This window comes from Calypte anna, chromosome 5A (assembly GCF_003957555.1).
Source record: "Calypte anna isolate BGI_N300 chromosome 5A, bCalAnn1_v1.p, whole genome shotgun sequence".
NCBI classification, from domain to species: domain Eukaryota; kingdom Metazoa; phylum Chordata; class Aves; order Apodiformes; family Trochilidae; genus Calypte; species Calypte anna.
This window is the reverse complement of record NC_044251.1, coordinates 27509093-27523359: the sequence shown is the minus strand read 5'-3', so window position 1 is coordinate 27523359 and position 14267 is coordinate 27509093.

The window sequence follows — 14267 nt, the reverse complement described above, 5'->3', positions numbered from 1 at the left end:
ATATCAGAAACATGTGCTGCAGAAGATACAGAAATTTCAAGTTGCTTCCTAAACAGCTGTTGTGTTAATCTATTATATTTGTGCTGTACTTATGTGAATACTTTTCTCCTACTTGCTTGGTATTTTGCCATTGTGGTAAGTGATGGAATTAAACCGAATGAGTTTCTGAGGAAAACAAGGCAAAAGAACGGCTTAGCAAGCAGACCACCGTATTTGTCTCCAGCATCTGCCAGCCAATCTGAAACAGTAACTGTGCAAGTCCACTTGAACCTGACACAACCAGACTCAGTTGAAGGAGCCGGATGCTTCTTACAGAGCAGGCACAACAAAACCTGAGATGTCAGGCCTGCAGATTCGCAGTGGGGGTCAGAGGGAGGAGCATTTCCCCAGCCCCTCTGTGACACTAACGCGGGACACGGTACCACAGGCCTGTGAGACTACAAGGGCGACATGTACTGCTACCCCCGCTCCCGGGAAGGGCCCTTTCCCTCCAGGACAGCCTTGTAGAGGATCCCCTTGTCCAAGCACGCCCACAGGGGCAAGGGGGAAGCAGGCAAGGCCGGGGGATGTTCCGGGTGGCCGCTTCCCCCCTTTCCTGCCCACCCTTAGCACAGCTGCCGCTCCCCCACCCCTCCACCCGGCGGCCCTCAGCACAACCCGGCCTCACCTCCTCCCAGCGCGGGAGACCCCCGGCCCGAGGCGGGGAGGAGGGGGTCGGGGAGGACAGGGAGGGAACAGCGACGGTCACTGCGAGGCCCCGGGCCGGGATCCCCCGAGCAGCCCCATTTTCCGGCAGACGTGGCTGACTTCCGGGAAGCGGCGCGCAGGCGCAGGAAGCGGCGGGAGGGGAGTGAGGCGGAACGGCGCTTTCAGGCCCCGCCCGCCCGGCGGGAGAGGAGGGGCAGGGGCTGTGGAGGGTCCCCCCTGGCCCCCAGGGAACCGTGTGTCCTGCAGCTCTGTCTTCTGGTGATAGGAGGAGCTCTTGCCCCGGCGTGTGTGGGGTCAAGGGAGGTCTTGGTCGTGGCTGTTGAGAACAGTCGGGTATGGTGTTGCCTTTTCCTGACACGGGGTTCTTAGGGGTGGTGGTTTGTAACGTGGCTGCTGGAGCTGACAGGAGCTGCCTTGGCTGCCTCTGCCCAGAAATGAGGGGTGGGTGACTTGGTCGGAGTGTGCCGTCCGGGAAAGCTTTTCTTCTCCTCTCTCTTCCCCAGGTCACAGAATCAGAATTTTTTTGGTTGGAAAAGACCTTTAAGACTGTCAAGTCCAACCCTTAGCCTAGCGCTGCTAAATTCACCCCTAAAACGTGTCCCTAAGCACCGCATCCACAGATTTTCTAAATCCTTCCAGTGATGGTGGAGAGATGCTTCCCCTAGACAGCCTGTTCTGGTGCCTGTAAAAAAAAATTCCCAAACATCCAATCTAAACCTTCCAAGTTACAACTTGAATACTTGCCCACTGGGAAAAAAAACAAACCAAAACAAAACAAACCCTCCAAAGCCAACAAAAAACAAACCCCCAAACAAACAAAAAAACCCCATCTTGGATTTGATACTGTCAATAAATAACAGGCATTTCAACCAGAAGACACTACACAGGGCATTTGTTTTTACTCTCCACAACTTGGAGAACACGTTAATGGAATGATTTGATCCTTGAGGGTGACTGTAAGATACCAAGGAACATGCAGCCCCCCAGACATAAACACACAAGCACACACCCCAGCACAACAAATAAAATATAACTACGGGTGTCCTTTTTTTACCTCCTGGATTCACAAAACTTTTCTCAGAAGTCCAAGCTCACTCTGTTGCAATAATCCTTCCCATACTTTTGTCCTGTATGAGAACACAAATGTCACCTTGTTTGTGCTGAAAACACTTGAAAGGTGCTGTGCAATCAAAGGTGAACCCTGCTTGGGTAACATGTAAATATACTGAGGTTGTCTTAACTTTTTTTCAGGATAAGTTCATATGAGGAACTGTGACTAGTCTTAGAAGCAACTTGGTCTCAGGTGAGGTTCACACAAGGACTTCACACATCTGTAGGGACTCCCTTATAAGGGAATATTCTGGAACCACTAGAGAAACAGTATAAACTTTATAGCCTGATTTTTTCAGTCTTCAGTTTCTCTTCTACAAAAACTCAAGGGATTTTTTGAGGACTTTTCCTGATAAGGAATTCAAGTGACCCATTTTCTTTTTTCAACATTTAGAGGTTTGCATGGAAAAAAGGCACTTGCACACACTGAAACTGAGGGGTTTGGCATTAAGCACGTGCTCAGCACTCTGTTTTGATCTGTTTTGGGTTTTTTGTTTACATTATTGGGCAAGTTTTGCCTCTAAAAATAGACCTTGACTAAAAATAGAATTCAAAAATTAGTTTTCTTAAGTGAGAACTACTAATGTTCTATAAGGAACAAAGTACTGCTCCAGCAGTGTGTGATACTTATGAATATTTACTATAATTAATTATATAAAAGGACGTTCAAGAGGAAGGAAGGATTCTGGGTTTTCTAATAGATCAGAGGAGAAACTATGGCTTTGTATGTATAGGGATGAAGTAAACAGCAGGTTAATTTTTAGCTAATTTTGGCTCAGATTTTGTAGTAGAGTGGAAGAAAAAAACACTTCTCCTTTGATGTTGTTAGTCTCAAAGTTAGTGTACTCCTTAGCTGAAAGGGGAAGTGGAGCCCCAGACATCTGTTTTGCATATTGAGCACATGATGCTGAGCAAAGAAGAAGAAAAAACAAAACTTTTTTTGTGAAAAGCTATTTAGCAGCTTGTTACCTGACAGGTCAGCTAAGGCAAAATTGGAAGATGCAGTTTCAAGAATACAGCTCGTGTCACATACAAAACAATGAGAAAGGATCTTCTTTCACAATTGCCCCAGTCAAACTTCACATTTACTTGTTCTTAACAAGTAAGTCTACTCTGACTTAGAGACAGTATTTTCATCAATTTTCTATTGCTGTTTCAAGTCAACACCTTTTGGTTGATGCCAGATTTATATGTGAGATCTCAAGATACCTCTCACAATCTTGTCTATGTACATTTTATGATTTATATTCTCTATCAAACTCTTTAGAGCGAGTCCTGCATTGTGGATGTCCTCATGTTTGCAACTGTAACTTCTTTCTTTCTCATCATCTGTGATTCAGTGTCCCAAACCTGAAGTACTTGAAGTTTTTCAGGCTTTATGGCTGTTACAAGTAAATACTTATTCTTAGTAAGGTTAGCTGTTAAAATGTACATATTAGGTTTGGTTTTGTTTGATTCTTTCTTCCATCGCCCCCCTTTATTTGTTTCCTAAACAATCTTCTGTATCAACACATAGAAACTAACCACTATGCTTTCCTCATGGGAGAACTCCTACTCATGTCTGAGATAACAGCAAGAATGTGAATGAAGAACACTTACAGATCTGCCCCTTCATATCCTCCTCTGCTGAGGACCTGTTCTCCTGAGTTTCTGATTATAATGGTGTATACATTGTTGGTGGGTTACACACAACATTTCCCCAGAGCTTCTAGATGTCATTTTGTCAGATAACACCTTACAAGTATTGTCTGGAAAAATTCACAGGAATCCTACTCCTCTGGTTTACAGAAGTTTTCTTATATTTTAATCATGGTAATCATCTTTCTATGGATGGGGAACCCACAAGGTTTGGGGAAGTCATGGAGAGCTTTCTCTGTAGGACCAAAGGCTCCAAACTGTTTCCCTACAGATCTGAATTAACAGTTATCATTGGTCCTTATTAGGACTTTAACCCATCGAGGAGACATTCACCCCTGCTGCCTAATCAGAACATACTGATGGTGCTAGTACTGGCATGAGTTAATAAAAAACCCATCCTGCCTCATGACAGATTAAGCAACACATTGGAAATAATAAACAAAATTAATTCCCAACCTTCAACTTCTGCATCATGTGACTCCAGCTGCACACAACCACCATTTTAATCATTGTGAATATATCATGTTCTCAGACACTAGAAAAGATGACTACAAGATCCACAGAAGTAAAAAAAAAATAATCCAAGAAGTAGGAATAATCTTGTCTTAATTCAATATTTAAAATGTATAAATGTAACACAATCCTGTAAGTCCTGGATATATTGTAGTGCTGAATATATGAAGTGCCATAAAAGCAATCATACATTATGTGTAACCTGGAAAACACACTTCTCTGACTGTTCTGATAAAATGTAGCAACTCTTTCAAAAATTTTACCCATATTTTTGTCTCTGAATATCATGTGTGATCTTTGCAATTGCCTCATCTTTGAGAGACATGAAATTTACATCAGCACTATTAAGTTAGTTTCATTTATATTTTTACAGTTCCTGAGAATGTAAAAAAATACTTCCATTTGCAAAATTAGAAAGAAAACTATGCAGGAAGTTTAATATTTTAAATCATGCATTATATAGGGAATCTACAGTCGGGACATCTCTTTTTTTGGTGCTTCTTTGTGGTCTTCATTTTTTATTCCAATAACTGATGTTCTCAGGTTGCAAGGACTTACAGAAGTGACAGGGAGAAAGAGGAAGGAAGGAGAACTTGTTTTCACTGTCCTATTCTATAATGTTTTTTAATGTCTGCTATATCAGCAGCTGCTTCCAAGCATCCTGTGGCTGCTAGGCTGAGTGTATTTTAATGTTTAATTTAATTGACAGAATATTTAATTCTATCACAAGGGACATACAGCTTCATTAATTACCACTGAAACTTTACAGGTGCCTTTTCAGTTTACAGGTTGCTGTCCCCAGAGTCCAGGCCCTGATCTGATACAATGCAGGGGCTGCTGCAGAGTTTGAATGGCCTGAACTTCTCTGTCTGCAGAATGAAAAGTAAGAGATTCACAGCTAGCTGCAGATGGAAAATTACACAATGTACAAAGCCTCTGTACAAAAACTCCAGGTCTCTATTCATATATAAAGCAGAAAGTAAATTTTAGAAATAAATTTCATACAATTTTTAGTATTATAGCTCTTATTGTAAGAAGATTGGAATAACAAAGGTAGAAAATAGCCACAATATCACAGCATGATTAAATCACTTCCTCAAAATTCATGGCAAGAAAATGACTGGGGCTTTAGTTTTGATTTTTGCATTTGACAAAATTATTTTCTTTAAAAAGATTACCATTTCCCCCTTTGAGCAGAGTCCCAGGTTTTTCACGGTTCATGAAGGGAAATTGTTAAGTAGGAGAGGCAAAAGAGATACATAGTCACACAGCATTTACTTAGAAAGTTAATGGTTCACTTTTCTAAGTATATTGAAATAGGGCTTTGGTAGCTATTTTCTATATTAGAATGTGCTGATAAACATACAAATTGCAAAATATATAGCAATGAAATATAAAGGTTGGTCATATCATCTTAATTCATCCTTTTTTTTCATATGTGCCATGTTACACTATTAGACAACAACAAATCTGAACTAAAGTCTTTGCTTCATGCAATATATTGAAAATATATCACATGTCAAGGGCTGAAAAAAAAGTGATGGTCAGTGGATGGGTTCCCATTAAAACTTTTATTTCATTCTCAACATTCAGTATGCAGACTTATGCCATTCATCACTTAAATGCATCATGAAATAGAAAGGTCTGAACTTGCCCTCTAAGTTTGTATGACTGTTGTCTATGATTTTGCATGACTGAGTGTGGGCAGAGAAATGGTTACTGGAGGAAAAGCTAAGATGAAAAGTTTCAGTTCTCTGCTCTCTGTCTGCCCATAGCCCCCAAATGTACCCTGTGGTAAATGAAGGCACCTTACCTGCCTTGCATGACTGCACTGACACTCCCAAGTAAGCCTGCATCACTCAGGCTGTCACATCAGTCCATGACCTGTGGTTCACACACAGCCTGGGAGGCAAGCAGTGTTATTATCTTCACATTCCAGGTGGGAGACTGAGGTACAGCCAGGAGGACCTAAAGAGGAAAATGATTTTCCATGCATGAAGCAGAGCAAAGCAGGTCTGGTCAGAATGTGTGAACATTGGGTACTAGATCATGCTCAGTTGCTGATGCACTTGCTAGAGAATTTTTAATCACGCAGCTTTCAACACACTTCTGGGTTTTGAAGGGATCTAACTTGTCTAGATGTGACTGGCTTCTCACAAACACAGAAAAAAAGTCATGACCATGATTTGAACATAACAATGCCTCTTGGTTGTATTAGTGAAGCTGTGCCAGTCAAAGCACAAATCCCCCTCTGGAAGTGGCCAACTGCAGGTGATGAGGGAAGGTGTGGAACAGGACTTGAGAGGTACTTCTCAGAGACATTGTCCCTGGGATTTTGACTCATGAACTTCCAGAGCCAGAGGTGGTTTTCTTGCATTTAAAAGACCTTCAATTATTATTATTATTTTTAATAATTAGTAGAATTTTCCAAATCACACAGGTACAGGACCATCTCAGCTAGAGAAGACACACCTCTAGAGACACACCTATAGAGACACACACCGTTCCTCAGCATGGTTGAAGGATTTATAAACTGAAAATTATTAGAAAGCAAATGTTCTATAAACATCTAGCATGGAAAACATGAGGGTAAGCCAACAGGAGTTTGTAGGGAACTTTTAAAAATTGGAAATTCTTAACTATAATTAATGTAATTGCAGATACATGAGTATACACAAGGTTCAGGGGTGCAATACAATGGACCCAGGCTAAAACACATAGTTAAGTCACAGCTGGGATACTTACAATTAGACTACTGTTCATTATACCCTGGGAAGGTTGCTCCATCTCCACAGTTGCATCCTTACTTTTGCACCAAGATGAAATACACAAAGTTAGCCTGTGCTTGTATTCCTTCTCGCACACTATAAATCAATTGTATGGTGCACACACATACATTCTTTCAAGCTTTCTGTTATTATTGCTCTCCTTTTCTTTCATTTGTCCTATTTCTTTCTTTTCCTGTAATAAATCACAATGAAACATTTTTCTACAGTGCTCTCACTACCTTATTTCCTTTTTCCATGGAAAAGTGGCAGAGATAGTATATTATTTTTCTAACAGGAAATAAAGCCAGCCCTACTACATGCTGCCAGAGCTATCCAAGTTAGGAGACCAAAAGTGCTTAGTGACATTTTAAAAGGACCAACTTTGACAATGCAAAGTCTGGTGAGTAAAATGATATTTGAGGATTTGGGTGTTTATTTGCATTCAGCCACGTGCCTTTCTTCATGCACTTTCATGCATTGTTTGTTGAAAAGGGCTCAAGATACTAAAAATAATTCTCAAAAGGGGTAAAGGTTTACCTTTACCATGGGGATGCAATTTGATGTAATGAATGAAAAACTAGTGGTGTTTGTCTTTCTTTATTGATACATACTGAAGCTTGATAAGGCAAAACATTTGTGTGAAAAAGTTTGCAAACAGGCATTTTTTTCAACAAAAATATATAAGGCAATTTAACATTTTTGCTGTTCACCTCTATTATATCTGTCTTCTGTCACAATTTCTAATTTGATATTGAAGATTTTTCTCCTTTTTCTTTCTCTCAATGATATTTGTTTTCCCTTCTTGGAAGTAGAACTGCAGAAGATAAGTACAAAAGGTCTCATCTGTCCTGAAGGTACCTCAGTTTGCATGTAGCATGTTTCTGGGTCTTTTTCTTTGAAAAACTGCTATCATCTGCATACACATTCTTGATCCTGTGGGTGAGAAATCAACAACTCCAGTGCAATAAAACTGCCCAGGATCTTCCTAAACACCTTGGCTGAAATTGCCTCTGAGGGCTATGAGAAGTCTTGATAAGGAGCATAACAGATCCAAGCCTGACAGAATTCAACAGGCTTCCAGCATGAAAGGCAAATGCAGCTGGTGATGTGTGTGCTGGTTCGTAGGCCAGTGTGGCCATTTTCTGGCATAACTATGAATTACACAAATTACTTCTGGAGCTGTAAGTGTGCAGATTGACTGGGCAAGCCTGGGTATAATAACACGGGAAGTCTATTTTAACCAACAGAGAGAGAAAAAAGGATTCTTCCTGACCATGGCAATGGGTAATTAGTCTGGAATCTTTGTGCAGATATCCACAAGATAATACTAATATATCACTATTTAGACATGTATTGTGGTCAGGAAAAAATTCTTACCATGGGAGTCCATTCAGTGAGGTTTAGGAAGTATGTCAGCCAGATATGATGGTTCCCATTATTGACTGAGATGAAGACAGAAGAGAAATTAAGTTCAGAGGATCCTATTCTGGCTATATACACTCCATAATACACATTTGTTTTCAGTGGATATTTTATGGGTATGAAAATCCTGATGAACTAGATTTGCAATAAATAACCTCATTAAGGATACTGCTGGCCATTACCTTATTCCATAATTTTAACAATACATTACCCATTGCTTAGTCACATGGGTTATTTAGAAGCCACTATCTGTGGTGACATGTTTGTAGTCTTTTAACCTTTAGACTTCACCTTTTTTCTTTTCCCTGATTGCTTTATCTAGTACACTTTGTCCTGCCTTGAATTTCCTGATCATACAAGTATTTGAGGCTTTCACCTCACACCTTCTTTATTCTACTTCAGACCTTTGTGTTTTCCATACAGCTCCCTCACCACTCAGCTACAAAGGTGCAGAGGTATCATCTGCAGAAAAGATGCAAAAGGGTACTCACACAGAGCACAAGGACAGAAGTAATTTTCATGTTTTCAGTGGGATAGAAATTGAGCCCTAAGTGGAGTGCATTTAGCTTTTCTGACAAGCTTTTTCTCAGCTCTCTGTACAAGTGTACATTAAAGGAAGCATTGCCTGGTTTGAGGCTGATGCTGTTTTTCTCTGTATGTAGTGACGAGACCATCTTGCACTTCAACTGTTTGGTAATCCTATTCAGACTTGTCCAGACCCAAATATTAAACTGGTATGTGTAAGCAGATGTCTCTAAGCTCTGTCTTCTTCAGTATCTGTTTCTGTAGGTGTTCCTATTCCCTTGCTTTTGACACTGATCAGGGCAGAAGTATGTGCCCAGAATTATTTGCATGAAATTTATATTTCCACCATAAATATAATTACCAGGTGCATTTCAATCACATATTTATTCCTCCACTGAGAGTCATTGCTGTGCACATTGCTTCTGCACATATGCAGAAATCAGTGTCTTATACCTTGTAGCTGGCTCCTCGTAGCAGGCTTTTGTGCTCTTGCTTTTTTTTTTTTTTAAGAAAGAAAGAAAGAAAGAAAGAAAAGAAAGAAAGAAAGAAAAGAAAGAAAGAAAGAAAGAAAGAAAGAAAGAAAGAAAGAAAGAAAGAAAGAAAGAAAGAAAGAAAGAAAGAAAGAAAAGAAAGAAGAAAGAAAGAAGAAAGAAAGAAAGAAAGAAAGAAAGAAAGAAAGAAAGAAAGAAAGAAAGAAAGAAAGAAAGAAGAAGAAAGAAGGAAAGAAAGAAGGAAAGAAGGAAAGAAAGAAAGAAAGAAAGAAAGAAAGAAAGAAAGAAAGAAAGAAAGAAAGAAAGAAGGAAAGAAAGAAGGAAAGAAGGAAAGAAAGAAAGAAAGAAAGAAAGAAAGAAAGAAAGAAAGAAAGAAAGAAAGAAAGAAAGAAAGAAAGAAAGAAAGAAAGAAAGAAAGAAGGAAAGAAAGAAAGAAAGAAAGAAGGAAAGAAAGAAGGAAAGAAAGAAAGAAAGAAAGAAAGAAAAAGAAAGAAGGAAAGAAAGAAGAAAGAAAGAAGGAAAGAAAGAAAGAAAGAAAGAAAGAAAGAAAGAAAGAAAGAAAGAAAGAAAGAAAGAAGGAAAGAAAGAAAGAAAGAAAGAAGGAAAGAAAGAAAGAAAGAAGAAAGAAAGAAAGAAGAAAGAAAGAAAGAAAGAAAGAAGAAAGAAAGAAAGAAGAAAGAAAGAAAGAAAGAAAGAAAGAAAGAAAGAAAGAAAGAAAGAAGAAAGAAAGAAAGAAAGAAAGAAGAAAGAAAGAAAGAAGAAAGAAAGAAAGAAAATGAAGTCTCATAAAGTAAACCTCAGCTCCTCCTCCCTGGCAGATCTCCACCTGGATAATTGGCCTGATAGAAATATTACATTTCCTAGGCAATTTCTCTCTTTCCACAAAAAGTCCAGAGGAGAAAGGAAAAACAAACATACCAAACATCTCTTTCCTTGAAAGAAACTGTTTGTATGGCCATGTTTGTAGGCCTGAATGCTAATAACCATTCCTAGGTCAGTGCTTTGGAACTTTATCCTTGGAAAATATTTTCCACTCTCTAATCTAAAGGTACCTGTGTCATTTTAAGACCATTACTTGTTTTGCTTTCTGGAGACATCAGAATATTTTAACCTTCTTCTTGCAGCAATCTTTTATGTGTCTTGCTAGAGTGTCTGTCTTGGATCTGGGCTTGTGTACCCTAATAATTGCCTCAGGTCTTTCAACCTTTTCTCGTAAGTGATCTTTGTGCAACCTCTAATTGCTCTTTTCTACATAACAGTTAATTCAATTATTTACTGACATGGTATACACAAAACTTAACAAGGAATCACTAAGTGCTGAGGAGCTCTGCATGTAGTGAGAATGTAATCTGCAAATCTTTCCCTCAAATTGGAGCTTTCATGCTAATGAATAATTAATGTATATACAAATATATGCAGAGTAGAAATATACATACAGATTTTTCTCTCTAAAATGAAGGGAAACAAATATGAAAGGAACAAACTGGTCATTTACTCTCACTCTTCTCACCATCCTCGTCCTCTAAAAAGGGTCATGGTGTTCACAGTTTTTCTCTTGTGCTGTCTCAAGCCATCCCCCTCTACTTGCCCATTTGTTTCCAAGAAAAAGGTAGGAACCCACTATCTTGAACACTGTCAAATGCAGTTAAATTTGCCAGAACAGTTGAATAAAGCATGTACAAAACTGTAGGGATATGGTTTTCCCCCACTCTCCAACTGCATATGTATTTATGCCACTAGTGATATAAGTGAACTAAACCTCTGAATCCCTCTGGCTCCCAAACCTCCTTATTTCAGTTTATTTCCATAATGTTATGTCTGCCATTAGCTCTCTTTCTTTCTGAATTAAGGTCAGTTCATGTAAGTCTCCTCTAATTTTCTCATTTTCCTACGAAAATAGAGATGAAAACTGTTTCTTTCTTGTGTTGTTTGATAGATAAGATCACCCTCATTAACCTATTGGTTATGCTAAAATGAGAATGAAATCTTTCTTCTTCTCTAACATGTGGGATGGCCATGTCTAATATTTGCCTTTGTCAGGTATCATTACTAGTCTGACAAGTCTAATCTCGTTGCTGATGAAGATTTTGAAAGGCCAGGCTCAGCACATTTGTTTTGTTAGCCATAAATCTCTCCTACTATTTATCCTACACACTAGCTTCTTTCCCCCCCCCCAGATTTTCTTATTTTGCTTTTATCTATTTGCTTTAATCTATTTTTTGCTTTATCTATTTTGCTTTTATCTATACTTACCAATCTAATGTAACTACAAAGAATTAGGATTATTTAAAATGTTTTAAAATAGGTCAGGGAAGCTTAAATTTACAGAAATATCTTCAATCTAGAACTAATGTTAAGAAATAATTTAAACTTGGATTAAGAATCCAGCATTTCCTAGAACTTGATCATCTTGTAAAAGAAGTTTGTTGCCATGTTGAGGCTGAGGGCAGCTGATCATGCTGCCCGGGGACAGAGTGGCTCAGGAAAATCCTTCTAAGCACAAAGGAGGAGACGGAAGAGAGGAGACTGCTTTTTATCTCACCTACGCAAGGCATTATCTTGGTAAATATTATACAAACATACAATGGGATTTATGTGGCAGAGGACTTTTAAGCTTAAAATATCTTGAGTAAGCCTGTAGTTGAGTGGCTGAATAAGCATATGGGTATTGCGATAACAGTACATTAATCAACTCTGGATCCAACACAAGTAGTGTCGTCTTGGCTCCCTGCATTCTAAAACATTCTTACTGAGTCTATTAATTTAAAGATCCTCTTTTAATGAATAAAATCCTCTTCTCTTTTTTATTTTTCAGATTCATCCACGTGGACATGTTTATGGACTCAATCTATCTTTCCCTTTGAAAACATGCAATACCTTTGGTGACAATTTTTCCAAGAAGTTGAAAAATGCTTAAAAAAAATCCCTACAGTATTTCTAAAGTCTTACAGGAGTGATGTAGTTTATTAGCTGGTTTTTAATCTAACAGCCACCTGATTTACATCCACTTAATATACCAGTGTATAACCTCTGCATCTTGCTTGCTGGTACATGCCCTAAAATGACATCAGTTCATGATTCCAGTCGATTTTCTCCCAGCTGAAAGTGTCCTTGACTTTAAAAAAAAAAAGTTTTGATGCTATTAAAGGAGATATGAACATGCAGTCCAGAATGGCTTCCTGTATGTTATTAGAAATATCTTTCCTTTTTCCTGGCAGATTAAATGCAAATCCAATGACTTGTCAGTCCAAGTTTTGCCAGCTGTAAGGTTAGTGGCATGGTAGCCTAAATACTTGTGCTAAAACATCTCCAGTTCTGCAAAAAACTGAAAAATCTCTTTGGGTGGTAATTTGTACTTTATCATAACTACTACCACCATGTGAGCACTTTAAGCCAGCCCAGTGTCAGTAATGTTGGAGGCAGGAGTTAGACTCTTCTCAGAGCACCCTTAGCAAAACAGAATCAGGGCTAAACTACCCTCCCTTACCATATGGCTGCCTTGTGATATGTTGGACTTCCCATCCTTGGATAATAAAATCTCATTATTGAGGAAGAACTCACCTTATCTGCAGTTTTAAAGTTTCATATATTTTGGGAGGGTTGGGTTGTTTCTGGGGTTTTTTTGTTCTCATTTGGTCACCACTTTCAGAGTTTGCTAGCATCTTTGTTCTCATTTGTGGCTCTGGTGGGTTGGTAGAGCAGCATTCAAGAGAGTAAAAGTTTTTTTATGAGGCATATGGATATGATTGCTACTTTTGCTTTCTAGTGCTGTCAGAGCAAGGAACAAAACATTTGATAAAGACATCCTGTTTTTTACCTACCAAAGTGCTTTTCTGTTTTTTAAAAAAAGATTACATGCATGCTTGTTTATCCAGCCTTAAAATGTGTGATTGACAAAGCATTATTTCTTTTCTATCTTCTCTTCCATAGTAGCTGTGGCACAATGATCACACTGAATTTCTGCTGCAGGAAATCCAGTCACTTCAGTTCCAGACTCCTCTCAACTATATCTTAGCAATCTCTCTGCTTATTTCAGCCCACATACACAGCAACAATATTCAGATCTTTCCTTATCACAAACTTCCCATCCAGTTCAGGAAGGCTTGCTAACTTTCTCACAGCATCAAAGAAATAGTTGCATTCGGTGGTAAAAATCTGAAAATTATCTGAGTGTCTTTAGTATCTGTCATTTAAATGAGATGCAGGATTCCTTTAAGGGTCTTCCCATCTATTATTTTTCAGTGAGGAATATCCTGCTGTTTTAATGAATGTAGAATTTCTAGACAGGTTACTTGGCGATTATTTTATTAGAGTTTTTAGAAGTGGCAGCTGACACAAGGTGTACTTACCTCATGTAGCCCAGCTATGATGAACACTATGAAAAACACCTTTGGAATTGGATGAAAGGTCAAAGATGCTCTTAACAGACACCAGATAACTTTTAAGGTTGGAGGATAATGCTCAAAACATGATCATAACCTGTGTGGTTAGTAAGTTCAAACTAAATTTAGGGGAAATGAAATTTTAGGGCTTGTTTTTTCCTGTTGGATAAACAGCATGATGGTCAGTTCAAAAAGGTCATCTCTAAACCAACCCTGAGTGTGTCAGGCAGCATGCCAGGTTACTAGGGACTCCAAGGTCTAGAGAAGTGCTGATGATTAACCTGTAATGGCCTTTTACAGTTATGATCATAAACAAAACTGAGATGGTGCAAATAACACAAATGGCAACTCAGAGAAAAAATGTGACTTTGTGCAGGCACTCAAAAACATAGGGGGTAGGTAACAAAATGCAAACTTGTTGGGTTTTTTGTTTGTTTGGTGGGTTGTTTTTTTTGGTGTTTTTGTTTTTTTGGGGTTTTTTTTTTAGGTTTTGTTGTTGTTGTTGTTTTTATAGCATGCACGGGGGAAGCTGGTGTGCTTCTCTCTCTGTGGTTTACTAGGCAAAAAGCACATGGTTCTGCTTTTCCTAGGAAATCTGTGATTATCTTTCACTGAAAAAGAAGTAATCGTAGCACTGTTCCTCAGACTTTTTCGTAGAAACAAAAACCTCCTCAACACTGACCCATGCACATCTCTGCTGTCCCTGTGCA